This window comes from Melospiza georgiana, chromosome Z (assembly GCF_028018845.1).
Source record: "Melospiza georgiana isolate bMelGeo1 chromosome Z, bMelGeo1.pri, whole genome shotgun sequence".
Lineage (NCBI taxonomy): Eukaryota > Metazoa > Chordata > Aves > Passeriformes > Passerellidae > Melospiza > Melospiza georgiana.
In genome coordinates, this window is record NC_080465.1 from 9,912,147 (window position 1) to 9,928,644 (window position 16,498).

Consider the following 16,498-nt stretch of genomic DNA (forward strand, 5'->3'; position numbering starts at 1 on the left):
GCAAAGAACAGTGCCTCCCATGGAGGACATAGCAGGTGGGCATGCCCTGAAGAAAGCTGAAGCCCATGGAGGCTCATCCAGAAGCAGTTTCCTGGCAGGAGCTGTGGCCCATAGAGATGATCAGATCACACCTGAGATCACACCTGAAGACTATCTATGGAAGGGACCTCTAATGGAGTAGTTTTGGACTGTTGGGGGGTATAGGAGGGTTGGAACGGACGGAGACGAGAGATCTCTGAAGCCAAGTCGTGGAACTTGCGGTTTATTGCAAAGGGCCTGGGTGCAGGGCCCTGCTTGGAGCTGCCAGCCACAGCTCGGAGCAGGCCCGAGAGAAGAGAGGGGCAGAAAGGATGAGAACATAAGAGAGGAAGAGGATAAGAGCATAAGGGAGTAAAAAAAAGTAAGAGCGAAAAAGGGTAAGAGAGTAAAAGGGTACGAGTGTAAAAACATAGGAGAGTGAGGTTCCTGTTACAGTACAATAAATCTTCTTCTGTGTTGAATATTCTAATTCTCGCTAACCAATCTGCAACAATATACAAATCCTAAAACATTTCCATACAGCCTCTAAGAATCATTACATTACCATACTGTGTTACATTTTAAGCCCTAAAAACTACTCTTTGGACCCCTTCTGCTAAGCTAGTAGGGTCTGCTCTGACCCTTAGATCTGTCTGCAAGCAGAGGGTGTTGTTTCATCAAAAGGGGATTACCTTCAGTCAGGCCACACCATTGTTTTCCAATTGGTCACTAATTAAGGTATCTCAAAGCTTGCTTTCATTTCAATCTTGCTTACAGTTTCTATAATCTCAAAATTTTTTGCCAGACAATCATATTTATAGGGCTTTCCTGTTTCATCTTCCCCAACAGAGTAGTTATATAACAATTTGGTGGATACCTGCCTGCTAGTCAAGGTCAACCCAGCACACAAAGGTAAATAAATTGCATTACTCTCTTTAATTTATTCCTTTTGAAAAGGTTTATAAAGATCTAATAAATTTGTAAAATGCAATTTTCCTTTGCATGAACATGGCTATTTAGATGCAGATATGTGTCTAACTGGAAGACTCACAAACTCATTCAGTTTGCATACCATGGTTAATGCCTAGCATGTATTGACTTTGTATCAACTTCCACAAATTGAAAGCAAGCAGCTTTAGTAGAAGAAAATATTTGGTTGGCAAAGATTGAGACACAGAAAAAAAATCTTCAGTATGAGCTCTAAGACACTTAAATGTGCATCTTAAAACACTTCTGCAAGTGTTAAAGATTTTTTTAAATTAAAAATTTTCCAAAGACTACAATGCAATAACCTCAAAGTATTTCTTTAAACCTTTATAGTTCTTCATGTGGAAACATCAGTCAAAAATTGCATATAACAACACTCATGCATGAAAAGATGATGGCACGTTCAAACATGGTCCCAACATACTTGAATGGAGAGAAGAAAATTAAAATAAGTGATTTTTTATCTCATAAAGCTAAATAAAGTACAAGACCATTGAAAATCATTCTAATGCAAAAGATCGCTGGCATGTTTATTATTAAGTAGTAGGAAGGAAAAGACAGATTCCACAACATACCAATTTAGCCAGTTCCTAAAATGGTCTCATTTATGTCGGTGTAACAGACACATATTTATATCACTGTGAAAGGGATTAAATAGCATTCCTTGTAGTCCACTTTCTCAGCATTGGAGTTGAGCACATTTTATGTTTTGGATTCGCTGTGTGACAGATTTCAGTGTCGTACAGTGACAGCAGGTATGTTGAACTAAGGGCTCAAAAACCTAAGAAATAGGAGGCTGAATTTATCCTTGTAAATAAGATTTCAGCAAGAATAGTCTGGATTTTAGAATTTTTTTAATGTTATATTTTTGCAAAGCAGCACACCTACCACATTTATTAAAAATTAAGTTTAGGATAACAGTTGAGTTTGATCATTAAGATCTTTGATTTAATGTAGATATACTAAGGTCTGTGTTTGCTTATTGTCCTCTTTCCTGTAGATGGAAAATGTCTCTTTGTAGTGAAAGATAGTTTACTTTTTGCAATAAACAACAGAAAATGGCATAGGTCAACATAAAATGTACTTAATAGTCCAGCAAATATTAGCAGAAAAATAAAATATAGAGAAGGTGGAATTTGTAACAGATGAGCTGATAAAGCTTATACAACAATTACAAGTTTCTTTTCTCCTACAGTGATGTACCTTTAACATAACTTGAGTTGTTTCAGCAGACTTCTAGAGGTTTATCAAAGTTCCTTATTCTATACGAATTTAATTGAAATAATTTTATGGATGGAAAGGACATCAAAGATGATACTGCTTATGAATGTGATATGCCTAATTCAAGTTATTTTTAGCAAGAAGAGTAAACTGACATTGTCAAGACCTTTGAGTTCAATATCTGATTTTTAATGCTTCCCAGACTTTTACAATAAAGAAGAAAGATTGCACAGCTGGGTACTGACTTTTTATTTGATGAAACATTACATTTCTGCCTTTGGGTTGAAAGTAAGAGGCTCTTTATTTGCACAAGGGACTGGATTTCCTTTACTTTTCCTTAGTTATGAAGCACAGAGACAACCACAGAAAAAGAATTCTCTTTGAAAAAACCCTACAATGTGCTATGTTTAGTTAGGTAATTTAAATGCAAGAAATAAAGTTTGGTTTTCTGCAGTGTACAGCTGAAATTTGCATATTAAGATCAATCTTAATCTGACCCTAAGACTATTGCTAAAAATCCTAATTTTCTGCAAAATAGGATTATTGGTCTTAGTCAGACCAACTGGTTTGGATTTGCTGTTCTTCTGAAGATTCACTCAGGGAGTTTTAGAGTAACAAGTTTAACAGGAAAAAAGTATTATTTTAAGACAACAAAGTGAAATGGCTTTGACAGGATTTCCTCCTTTTCTTACAAGTACTGTAAAGTTTATTAATTTGCAAAATATTTTTATAATTTTGGATATTGTGACAGACTGAAGTATATCTTTAAATAAAAGACACTTCAAGCCATACTTCCTTCTGTATACTACATTAACAGCACAAGTGTCACCCTAAGAGCAGGGATTTTTGGCCTCTCTAATATAAAACAAACGAACAATGTAGATCTTTGCACATCAGGATAGGTAAAGCAATTTGTCAGATTACCACAGCTGAAGTGAGGTACAAAATATAATAAAGTAATTCTTTCTTGCTCTTGTACTTGAATTGTCTCAGACAGATGTCACCTTAAGAGCATAAAACAGCCTGGATGTGAAATACGTGGCATTCTGTGTGAGCTGCAGACTTTGCCCATGATGAGCTCCAGGAGGACTCCTTTTATCAGTCTCTGTCACTCTGTGCCCTGTACAGGTATTATTCAAAATCTTTATTTTTTCCCCTCAACAGAGGACATACCAACAACAAAATTTTGAGTGACATTTAAATCCAAGTTAGGAGGAAACCTGCAAAGTACTGAGACAAACATGTTCCATTTCTCTTGTACTTTCAAAATTAAAGCAATTCTGCATGTATGCACTATATATTTGGTACTATTTAAGACTTTTATCAAAGTAGAGGCCCTCTGAATTTCAAGTTATATCAACTACACATATGTGTAATATGTTCTTTGATTAAAAAAAGGGACAGTTAGTCCTTTCTAGGAAGTTCATTTTACAGTGGACATTTTTTTTGAGTTATCAAACTGGCTTCTTCTCTTTTCTGAAACATCAATTTTGACAGAAAATTCAATTAAATACTTTAAAAATATGTAGATTGTTGCAACTTGGCAAAGAGCAAAATTTTAACTAGGAAGAAAAATCCTAACAAACGAAGTTCAGCTAGAATCTAGATCTATCTTTAGGTTCTTAGCCAGTTTGCATTCTATTCTGAGAGGGCCTTTTTATGGCGTAGTTTATTGAGTTTCATATTAATGATATGGTAATCAAATGCTAATGTGGAACAGTTCTGAACCAATTCAATGATATGAAATTGATGATTATTGTCACAAAAGCCTTTTTGCTTATGTAAGTATGCACTTTAAATACATAATAAGACTTTTATTTAAGTAAGGAGGCAAGATATTTAAAATTAAATGGAAGATGATTTCTAATTGCCTTGAAGTAAATGCAAAACTGTGATTTCTGTGTTTTAACTATGTTATTATAGAGTCAAGACACAAAATATATTATTGCTATATTCCTTTATAATTCTCAAACTCAGTCACCATTATCAGCCACACATACAATGCACACATTACAAGTACTACAAAGGGAATATAAAGTTATATAATTGCTCCTAAGTTTTCTGGTTGAAATGCATATACATTCTTGAAGGTTTTAATGATGAAAAGTCCTGTTGGAAGCAGATGTCTCTCTTGTACCTTGAAATTACCCAAGTACATTAGAATATTGAAGATTATGACCAACATTGAAGTAAATGAAGGCCTAATGACTTCTTTAAAGCTGCTGTGTAGCACAGTGATAAAAGGACCTGCTAGTATAATGAATGCAAACTGAAAAAATTGGTTGTATTACTTTATTTTAATGACTACAGACTGACTCATGACAACTTAATATCAAACTTTCTTATGCTTATAAATTGGCCGTGAACACTAATTATACAGTAATAATTATGTAGTACACTTCCTTAGTGATGCCATTCTGTCCAGCATTAATACTTTTTGCTGTCATTTTGTAGTTATATTTTTAGCTTTTCTAATGTTTCCAGATATTGCAAGTATCTGTGGTGGTTTCACCCCAGCTGGCAGCTGAGCCTCATGGACCTGCCCGCTCAAACCTCCCAGCAGGGCACAGAAGAGACTTGGAAGGGCAAAAGGGAGAAAACTTGTGGTTGAGACAATGACAGTTCAACAAGCAAAACAAAAGCTGCATGCGCAAGCAAAGAAAAACATAGAATTCGGTCAGGAGGGTGTTCAGCCATCTCCAGGACAGCCATGCTCCATCCTGCCTAAAGGAGACCTGAAAAATCTAATGGTATCACTTCGAATGCCCTCCTCACTGTCCTTCTGCACTCCAGCCCTTATTGCTGACCATGGTGTTGTGTGGTATGGGATATCCCTCTTGTCAGTTTAAAAACATAGGTGGTTTCTTTACAGTTTGTCTTACTAAAGGATCAGAAGCCTATTGCATAGCAGATTGAAAATGAGAAAAATCAAGCCTGACCACGAGGTATGACACCAGAAACTGCAGCATTGTCTGGAAACTTACAGTTTCTTCAACAGGATGACATAGTGTTGTGGGTGTCCACCACCAAAGCCACTCTATAATTTCACCGTTCTCAGCAGGACAGGGGAGGGAAAATATAATGAAAGGTTCATGGAATGAGATAAGGACAAGTAGGAATTACTCATCAATTATGATCCCAGGCACAATAGACTAAACCTGGGGAAAATTAGTTTAATTTATGCTCAATCAAATCAGAGTGGTGTAATGATGAGTAAAACTAAATATTAAAGCATCTAGACACTTGCCCCCACCCATCTTTTTTCTGGACCTTCTTAGCTTTCTCTTCAGGTTCCCGTCACTTCCACCTTCTCTGCCCTGCAGGGTCATAAGTACTGCCAGGAGCCTGGTCCACTGTGGACTTTCCATGGAGGTAAACTGCCTGCTTTGGGCAAATACCTGCTCTGGTGTGGGGTTGTCCATGGGCTCTAGGTGGATCTCTGCATTCCTGTTATCTCTGTGGCTGCACCTGGTACCTGAGCACCTCCGGCCCTCCTTCTGCACTGACTTGGATGTCAGAGATGTGTCTCTCGCATGTTCTCACTCCTCTTTTCCCTGGCTACTGCTGTTCAGCAGGCTTTTTTTCCCTGTCGAACTCTGTTGGGCTGCCAGCATTGCTGAAGGGCTCAGCCTTGGCCAGTGGTGGGCCCATCTTGGAGCCGGTGGGCATTGGCTCCATCAGACATGGGGGAAACTTCCAGCAGCTTCTCACAGATGCCACCCCTGCAGTCCCTCCCACTACCAGAACTTTGCCATGAAAGCCCAGTTCACATAGTTATCAGTTTCCGTGTTATGCGTGTGTGGAACCTTTCCATTCTCAGGAGACTGTAGTCTGATCCTGAGACTCCTCCCATGGGACACCCGATAAAATCCCGACCCTTGATCTGTGTCCTCTCTCTGCTTTCTCTGCTCTCTGGGCTTTGCTCGGGCTCCTGGGCCTCCGCCTCCTGCTCCCCCCTCACCCCAACACAGGAGTCCATAAAAATGGACTCTTGTGGTAAACAACAAAGAGATTTGTCTCGTCTGTTTCCTCTGCTGTGAGGTTGTAGCCTCTCTGGATACTATCTGTCACAGTAGGCACACGCTGCTAGAAACGGTGGAGAATGCGGGTGCAGATGCCACATGGCAGTGCTGCCCGAAGACCGACTCTTAAAATGATCCAGCCTTCAGCAGCTGGTAACCTGGTTGGCAGATGTAATGAGAAGAAATCTTCAGTCAGAAGGAAACTCTGGAATAACAAATTTGCCTCAGAGGCTTCTAAAACTGAGGTGTCTGAGGACAAGGAGCAAGAGAATGAGAATGATGTCATTCAAGCTGAAGATCTCAAGATGAAAGGAGATCCTTCACCACAGTATTGGGAAGAACTGGCAGATGAAGAGGAGGAAAATTTCCCAAGTGTTCTGTCCCATTGAGACAAATTGTTCGAGGAAGAGATGCTGGTGTGGTGCAAGTGGCAGCGGCGGTATCTGTACTGGCCAGCAGTGGTGAAAGCAGTGAAGAGGAAGCACTGGAGGGCCTGTGTGCTCTTCATAGATGGCACCACAAATGAGAAGAAAAAAGGTTTCTCAGTGTTTCTGAAGAGGCTGAAGCACTTTGACTATGAACAAGCCAAGGAGAACTATTCCAGGGAAATCAAGTGGTGCCTCCAGCTGGAGTCCTTCCTGGGCTATCAGATCTAAGTGGGCTGCCATTCTTTCACCAGGTCCTTCCCTGGAGTATTTTGCTGCTGATATCAGCTGCCCAGTGAGGAAAGAGGGATACCAGAGTGTGGTGCAGATGGCATTCCCAAACACTGGGGAGGAAGGGGCTGGACAGTCTTCCTCAGACACCTCCCAGCAGAAACCTCTGAGGAAGCTCCTCCCTGACAGGACCAGAGCTGCCAGGGACAGGGAGAAAGAGAAGCTAGTGGGCTTCATAGTGAAGACCAAAGGGGCTGTGGAGCGTCTCCTGGGGGGAGACTAAAAACTGGGAAACAATCCTGAGGGCTGAAGAAATTCCTAAATTCCAAGCAGTACATGACCATGTGGAGACTTGTTTGGAGGATGAGGAGCAGCTGGACCTGGTCACTGGGTAGCTGAAGAAGATGGACACCAAGAACCTGCACCAGATCCTGGGGTATGGCATCAGATCAATCTCAGATGTGCTTTTACCTGAGGCCATCATCTGTGCCATTGCTGCCATGGGTAACATCAATTATGAGAAGGCAGAAAAGAAGTATATTAAAGGACCACTGGTGAGCTAAAGAGAGAGAAAGTTGTTTGATGAACACGTCCTGAGAAGCAAAAAGCTCAAGACAGAGCCGGAGTCTGCGGAGAGCTGAGGATTGGCTGGTGCTGTCCTGGGGCCACGTGTAAATAACCAGTGGTGACTTGTATGAAACGTGGCATTCTTTGTAAAGTCTGTGTGTATATTCCCAAATCCTCTGCTCCCAATCCTGGCTGGTTCTCAGCGCTTGCTGCTTCCTGTGGCCTCGCCGTGTTCAGGATCCACCAGATCCTCATCTATCAGTGCTCTCCTGGGGGGCTGCTGCAGAGCCCCAGTGCTGTGCAGAGCTTCTGCTGCTCCACCAACTTCCACATGGGCTCTTTTAGCCGATCACCTACTTGGGAAGGGATCTTTTCCTGCTTTGTGGCCAGTGGTGCCTGGTGGCCTCCTTGCTCCTGATAAAACCAGGGGGTTCCTGGCAGGGAAGGCTCCTGGGGGCTCCCCCTTCCTGCCTCATGGATCTCTAAAGGTGGGAAATCAGATTGTTGCCCACAGCTGCCACCTGGATCACAAAGATTTGGGTTCTTGTTTTGTTATGACAAGTAAAATTCCATAATTCCATGGAGAAGTATTCCAGCTTTGCTTAAACAAAAACATTCTCTTCAGATAAAGCTGTAAGAGCAAAAAAAAAAAAAAAAAAAAAAAAAAAAAAAAAAAAAAAAAATTGTGGACACCGTGGGGTGGCATTCTCTGGTTTTGGGAGACACAGGAAGATTCCCTCACAAAGCTGTTAGACCCCGTTGGCTCCTTCCGCTGTTCCTATGTCTGTTCCTATGTCCCTGAGCCACTCCTCCCTATTCTCTGGTTGGCCCTCATGCTCATACTGCCCAGGGACACGGATCAGCCTCCAGGCCCCTTGGCACAGACAAACTCAGACTCTCATGGGTGGGTGCTGGGACCTGAGCATCTCACCGTGTGGCTGAATAAAACACCTGTGGACATTCTGCAATGGTCCTTTTTGCTTCCTTGCCCTGGACTATACCAGCAGCAATTCAGCCTGCTACGTTCTTGTAAATATTTTTTGAGCTGTGATCATAAGATATCAGTAATAATATTATTTTTATTTATGATGAATCTTGATATATTTCAACACATATCCATAATCTAATATTTTAGGGACTTCTCCTTAACTGGCTAGCCTAAAATCAAGAGTAATCTTTACTAATATTTCTCTTATGTTGTCTTGAAAAACTTTTAAAAATTATGTCCCAAATTAAGTTTATGCCAAAGAGAAGAGTTACATGTCATTTAAATTTGCATTTCCTTGCAGGAGAGATGCTGATTTAATTTACTGTGCTATGATCAAACTAAAGATCAAAGATAAAATATGGTGTTCATTGACAGAAAAAAGGAATCAATTTTTTCCAGCCTACCATTTGGAAATCTCTAAATGGAGAAGTTACTGCACATTGTTTTAATTTCACTTTCCTTTAATCCTTATGACCCCCTCTAGTTTTCATATACTAGACATCTATGTATACTGCATGCCATATATTTAAGCAACATATGGGAAGCACATTTTCCAGGGAAAGTCTGAGCAAAGAAGGGAAAGGTTTTTCTGAAAAGAAAGATTAAGGAAAAGGATAAAAGCAAGTCATGTTAACACTTTGTTTTGTTTCTACTCTTTTCACTGATTTCTAATGTTTCCTTTATCAAATAGTATGTAGAGTAATACAGAATTTTAGAGTCTTGAATTTTTGTAGTCCACAATGTTCAAAATATTGACAATTAGAAAGCCTCTCCTAAAGCTGAAGAATGGCTTGAAGAAATAATAACTTTACCTGATTCTTGATATTGTCTCTCTCTTTATTCCAAAGCATAGATGTTCCTTGATGCCATACACCCTTCATTTTGTGTTCCTTATTTATTATGCCTTTGCTTTAGATAATGAAGGAATACTTTTGGGTTTTTTTTTCAGACAAAAGATAATAAATTGGAGATTATGTTCCTTTTTACATACAGCATGTTACATTCTCTTAAACTCACACATTTTTCAAGTTTTGTTTGTTCTGGTTTTTTTTTATTAAATGCCCCTGCAGGCACTAAAGATATTGTAATGCAATCATCAAGCCAAATATAAACTTACTTTTCTACAATATCTCCTTCCTAAGTTTCATCCCACCACAATCCACCCAAAGTAACTTTCTGCCTTTCAATCATACAATTATGCAGTAGTTTAGACTGGAAGAACCATCCGAGGTCTCTAGTGCAACCTATTGCTAAAAGAAGAGCTAACCTCAAAGCCAGATCTTGCTCCAGAAAACAGATTTCTGAGAAACTTGAAGAATTTTATGGAGCTTAAAAATTTTTGTAAATTTTAAATTTCTGAATAATATGTCAATTAATGTCTTTTCACCTGAAACTTCCACAGCATTCACTTAAAAAAGATCTGAGCTTTAGCTCACAAGTATACTGCTATCTGTGCAGAGCTGCATTGTGCTTGGCCTATGCTTGACAGCAATGCTGCATAAAATAAACTCTTTTGGCATGGCACAAGTGAGGGAATTCCCAGTTGTCTGAGAAACAGGATTTGAATGGAGATAATTAATTCCACAATTTTCAGAAAGCCACACATTAACTCATTAAATGGCATTTGTGGCATACTAATGCACTGGATATAAGTGAAATGCCTTAGAAAGTCTTGAGAAGATTGTGAGAAAGAGTCGCGATATAAATGAATATAGTATTGAACATAAAACGTCACTCTTATATCCAAATTCTGCTTTTCAGCTCTATTTGCCCTTGTTACGACGACTTTTAAGAGAAAAAAAGTTACATTTCGTATGTTGGTTCCTATATTGTGGCGTCACATGTCTTTTCAAGTTTTATTGTTGTCTCTATTACAAAAGTCAGTTAGAGAAGTGGTCTGATCCTCTGTACCCCCATTTCAACTCCCAAGAATGCTTTCTCCCTAAGTGGTTTACTCCCTGCTTTTCCCACCACTTGGCTGTCCCTCAAAGTGACCGTCTCCCTGTTCCTCCCCGAGTGCCCTTCGATGGCTCTGTTAGTCCCAGTGGCGCTGCCCACCTTCCCTGTCAACCATTATAACTCCATTCGTTTTCTTCTACATCATCTGTGTGCAAAAAGTCCTCTTAAAAATAATAGGAGATTTCATGCTGTTTTGAAAAGTAGATAGATTTTTCAGTCTTTATTTGCTTTCTCATGTATGCTTTATCCATGTTAAATTAGTTCAATTTTGTTTGCAATTTTCTGAATAAATATGTCTGTGTCGAAAGAGAAAGATACAAGTATCTGTTTAGATACAGTCTAATGCTACAGCTACCTTCAGCTGCATTTTTCCCCACTATGCTCGATGTTACTAGGAATGGTCTGAAAAAAGTTCATCTGCAGGAGCAGACAGACACGTGAGGTGGGCTGGCAGCAGTCACCATTTAGAAGGCCAGGCAAAAATTAAGATAATCTGTGCAAAACAGAATGCATCTTTTATGAAAACAATCACCTAAAATGATGTTTGTAACAAATGTCTTATTATTATTCTAATAAATTTTAGATCTGAAGAGAAGGTTTGGTGCTTGGCTGACAGCTGTATAATGAATGGGGCCTGAAAACAGTGGGACCCTGGAGCTAGCTGCAGGCTACATTTGTTCTGGAATCTCCACTGAAGTTTTTAAAATTCAGTGGGATTTGGATGCATGCAAAGTTACAAATGTCAACAGTTACTGTGAAGGACCAATGTGATCTTTCAGCCGGATATTTCTTCTTTAGTGCGCAACAGCCTGCACACCATTTTTGTTGTTTCTTATCATGGAAGTATTCTGCACAAGTCTGATGGAGAAAAGTTTTACATTTGTCACCTTCTAAAATGACAACATCACACTGAAAATCATTAGTTAGGGAGACAGTATTTTTCTCTAAATATGATTATGGGTCTGTAGTGGTTTCAGGAAAATAGAACAATCAGACAGATTCACTGAGTTGTGTGTCTTGAGTTTGCAATAGCTGACTGGGACCTGTGGACTAGCAGTGTCATAAAGATTTTAAGCCCTTCAGTCTCCTGGGCTCAAGATGTTTCTCCCCAGTAGTCTCACTCAGAAATAGAGTGAGACAGTAATACTCAGCAGGTGTAAGAGGTACTTCATGAAACAGATCATATCAGAAAAATGGTAGCCAAGGTAGAATAAAGTTAAGCTGGTTTCCTGAGGTACTAAAACATAGCAATACTTGCACTTCTTGCCCACTTGTTTATTCCTTGGATCCTGCAACTAACTTGCAATTAATAATCCTTAATTTACATCAAATAAAACAGAGAACATAAAACTGTTCAATAAGTAGAGAAAATGTGTCCAAATGACTGCCATGGAGAGAGAGATGAGTTGCAGCCTGAGCTCAGCAGCTATTGCTTCCATTTAGCCTGCTGGCTAGCACATTAACAAAGACTTGCCATCACCCAATTCAAAGCCAGCCACAGCATGATGCCACTTGTCCAGCTGGTGATGAAGGACAGTGGATGGAGCTCTAAATCCTCCAATGTCCAGTGTGACAGGGCAGAAGAGCAGGGTAGTTGAGGGATGTCAGGATCCAGAATTCTAGCAGGAAAATGATCTGCAGAAACCAACCACTGATAACCCTGTTTTGCAGAGAACACGTATTGAAAGTTCTTCGTAGTGTGTGGATGCTTTATTAATGAGGATTGTTAGTAGCCCTGGAAGACAACAAATAACAGCTTTTTGGCAATAATAATTCATGTTACAACATTATGGAGTAGTGAGTTTCTAAATTTCACTTTATAAACTCACAGTTAGTGAGTTTCTAAATTTCACTTATGCCTCAAATTCCCACAGTTTTCAGTTCTAGAAATCAAACTTGTTTGGGATCAAATTGATAAAAGTCTTTCACCTGCAGTTGCTGGTGAGAAAAATCCGCAACACTTGAGAGGAAGACAAAAAGCTGAGGAGATTAGGCCTGCTCTTGTGATGCATGTGCCTTGTAAAAGAAGCTGCAGTGATGGAAAGCAAAATACTGTTCATGTTTTGGCTGTCTGACAAAACATTGTTCAATAACAGTAGTACTCGCTTAGAAGAAACGTGGACCAACAGATGGTCTGTCATCTTCCCTTTATATCTTCCTCTGAGGTAATACCTGTGGAAATGCTGGGAGGTTTAAAACATGTTGTTGCAGTAACATCTCTTGTAGTAATCAGTAAAAACTGTAGCAAACAAGCAAAGGAATGACTCTCCTATGCACACATAAGTAAGAAAAGCTTGGGCTCATTTAGTGTCTGAATACAGGAAGACCATCTTTCAAGCTTTGGTTCAACACAGTTCTCCTCTTTGAAGACTGCTCTTCCAAAAGAAAATGCAGCAGACGAATAGTTTTTTGAATGGACTGGATATTTTAGCTGTTATTCTTGAGGTTATTTAGGTTCTATTGTAAGATGTAAGAAAGAAGAGACCAAAATTTGTGTAAGACAAGACATCTGGCTGCTTCAGAAAATTTGGATAAAAACTGAATTTAAGACCTCTACAGTAATTTTCATATTTATGCTAAAACTTTTGCATTTGAATCATTAACTCATGCTTCAAAAGCAGTTTTTTGGATGTTATATTCCATTATCAAGGGGGTTATAAAGACTTTTGAAATGAGCATGTTCTGCCTTATAAAGTAGTAACCTCGTCATGCTGTACCAATCATCACTAGATAAATTTCTGCCATGGAAATGAATTTAGCTTGTTTGGAGAATTGATAACACCATTTTCCTTTGCTCAGTATTCTGTCTAAAACAGTAAGTTGCAAAGTGAAAATCATGAACTATTTTGACAGACATGGACCATTTTGAAGGACTTGAACCTTTAATACTCTGGAATCTCTAGATGCTATAGTATTATTATAGGTGCTGTGAAAGAGTAAATCTTTACCTTTGTTTCAATACATCTAATACAGTCACATGAAAGTGAATAATTTTTTTTTCACACGATGTTTTGTAGAATCTGTTTGCCTCTGTTAAAAGGGTTTCAACTCCCCAGACTTGGTATTTAGGAAACTCCAAATTATGCACAAAAATATGATTCATTGAGTTTTCTTAAGAAGAAAATCCAAGTGTGAAGTTAGAATCCAAGCCTTTATTTGGAACATAAATCTTCTCCCTTAAATTTGTAAACATTCAGATTTCTGGACTTGATATGGGATTCAGTTCCAGATAAAGAAATGTTTCCCACTTACCAGAGGCTTCTGGATTTGAGGCACATGCATATCTGTTTGCAAGCCCTAGAAGAGGACACCCTCACTACCCAGGTGTTTTTCATTACAGTGGACTGGATCAGCCAGCATAGCATCTTCTGAGATGCCACGGCCTTGTCTTCAAAGAGTATACAATATTGCTTGATGCTTTATGATGCTAGGTTGCTTTCACATCAGAGACATTTTTCTTTTCCATGATGCCGGGATACTTTTTGTTCTTGTAAGCAGCTCATGTTAACAGTTTCAGCCTCTCTTTTAACATCAATAATATCCTGTATAAACTTAAACATAACTGATTTATAAATATGTAGTGATCTGGCTTTTAGTAGGAGAGCATAACAAGGAAAAACTGTGGAACTCACAATTTGTTGAAAGAAAAACATGATCAAAGACTTCAGCTGCTATGACAACCTGCCTTCTAATGAGCTCAGGCAAAACAAAGTTCTTAAAGGGCTGTGCTTAATGATACCTTGCTTTTGAGACAGTATACTTCCTGTAATTTTTAAAGACTTCATTGAAACATCGTATGTCTTTTAAGAGCAAAATGAAAAACTACTTGTTTTTGATAATTGGTCTTGCTCTCTTGTTCAATCATTTATTTTTAAAAGGATTGTGGCTAACTTCAGAGTACTTGCATCATGTGGAAAATAAGACTGCAGCTCTCTAAGGATCCAAAACAAATGACATGTTCAGAGATTTTAATTTTCACAGAACTTGGTAAGAATAAGAATAGTTAGTTGCATTTCAGATTTATGTTTTTGATACAACATGAAATAAGATATTAAAACCCTGTAAACTATAATTTACTTGGTTTTGAGAAGTAGTGTCTTGCCACACAAAAAGAAGAAAAGTGTAGTGTTTTTGATATAAAGTTTGATGGCAGAATTTAAGAGAAGTGTGTTCTATTCAGACTGGAGCATCTTCCTGCTAACCTTGTTGCTGTTTTGGAAACCATTACTTTTCTTGCATTGAGTGACTTCATCTTCTCAAACCAAGACTCATTCAGAATACTGTGTTTTGGTGATACCTCTGTATTGACAGTAAACATTATTCACTGTCTAGAAATTAATATTGCTCAAGCTTGTGTTCCTGCGTATCCCTGCCTGTCTACCTCATCCATTCCTATGGCTCACCACTTAGCATCTGCAGTGGCATTTTGGTGTCTTCCATTCTAGCTGTGTGGTTGGCCTAGAACTGCTGTTCTGTGATGATTGTTTCTTTACATCCTGAAAGAGCAATATGTTTCAAAGTTTCATTGTTGTAAACGGTATTTGCCATATCATGCACAATATGGCACACAGATGGGGCAGATGAAACCCATTTAAAAGCTTTATATATATCCATAGTATGGCAATGTTTCACACCCTTAGATCCTAGATACTACTGCCATGATGTTGATATTTTATTTAGTTTGAAGTTTTCTGCTTTGCTCTTTCCAAACTCTGCCTGTTAATCGGCCAAAAGACATGCTGTATCTCGTGGTGCATTTTGTCAGACCCTTGTACAAACAGCTGTCATCTGATAAATATATGACTAAGGTGACAAAACTTTTTGATAGCTTTCCACCATATGTTTCTGTTTAAACTTTACCTGGTGGAGACATATCTATCACTTCAGTGTTTTTCCACTGCTCATAATGACTCCTTACCCCTTTAAAAACGAGGTTATTGAAGCCAATAATCAGTGACTGTTTCAGCCTCAAGGTTAAAGTATTTAACATACAACACCTCACAATTCTCTAGAAAGGTACTTGAGGGTTTTAAGCTCATTAAGCTAAAGCAATTTCCATATTCAAAAAAAAGATATCCAGATCAAGCTCTTTGTTTCATCTGAAAGTAGCATAACTGGAGGACAGAATGGTATTAACTTCTAATTTTGTTTGTTTGTTTGCTCATTTATTTGCTAAAGGCAATGGGTAAGAAATTGTGAGGACACTGACCTAACTTTATCAAACATGGACATAGATAGCCCATAGGTTGTTGTTAAGAAAATAGTATGAGAACTCAGAAGTGATTTTTCTTTAGAAATATTATTATTGAACTAATCTCCTTTTGGTTTTAATTGCTGTGGGAATGGGGTTGTTTGCTTGTTTGTTTTCATTTGTAAAAAGGTAACTTCACAGATTTTACAGTGTTCACTACAAATGGTAATATTCCAAATTATTTTTTATGAAGTTAGTCATAGGGTTCTTAGCAAAACTGACCTCTTTATCTTCTGCTGCTGAAGGCCTTAGTTTAAAGTTATTTGACTAGGTTTAGTTGCTCATGAGAAAAGCTTTTGTCTGCAGACTAATAGCTCATAATAGATCAATGGCAGTACAGCAACTCCTGTGTTGTATTCATGCTCCTGAGTGATTTAGTTCAGGCTGCTGAAGAATCACATGTTCAACAAGATGCCATCAGGTGAATATAAGATGGAGCTGGTGGCTTTTTGTCTTTGTTAGAAAAAATTATTAATTTAATACTTTAGTGTTTATTTTAAAAAAGGGTTATTTAAATTCTTTCTTCAGCTGAAGCATATACAGAAATACTTGACCTGTTGCTGATCTTCCTTTTAGTCAGGTATTTTCAAATAAAGTTGATGTATTTGGTATTTTTGATGTTTGGTAAGTTGATCAAATAAGTCTATCCAGGTCTCTGAAAAAAATGTCCTTGTCTCCTTTCTATGCTTGGTGCAGGAGAATGGATACCCTGTAGCATAGTTCCAATTTTCAGTATATGCTAAAGATCACATACCCTGCAGGACTGACTTTTGAAATGATGACATGGAGTTTTTAATTAGGGAAGTGATGCCTAGAGAGGCTTGTTTTA

At 38.6% G+C, this 16,498-nt stretch overlaps 1 pseudogene; it reads left to right on the forward strand.

Annotated features, from left to right (window-relative positions):
- Nucleotides 1-6,658: 6,658 nt before the first annotated feature.
- Nucleotides 6,659-7,545, forward strand: LOC131095767 (PWWP domain-containing DNA repair factor 3A-like; annotated as a pseudogene).
- Nucleotides 7,546-16,498: the final 8,953 nt, after the last annotated feature.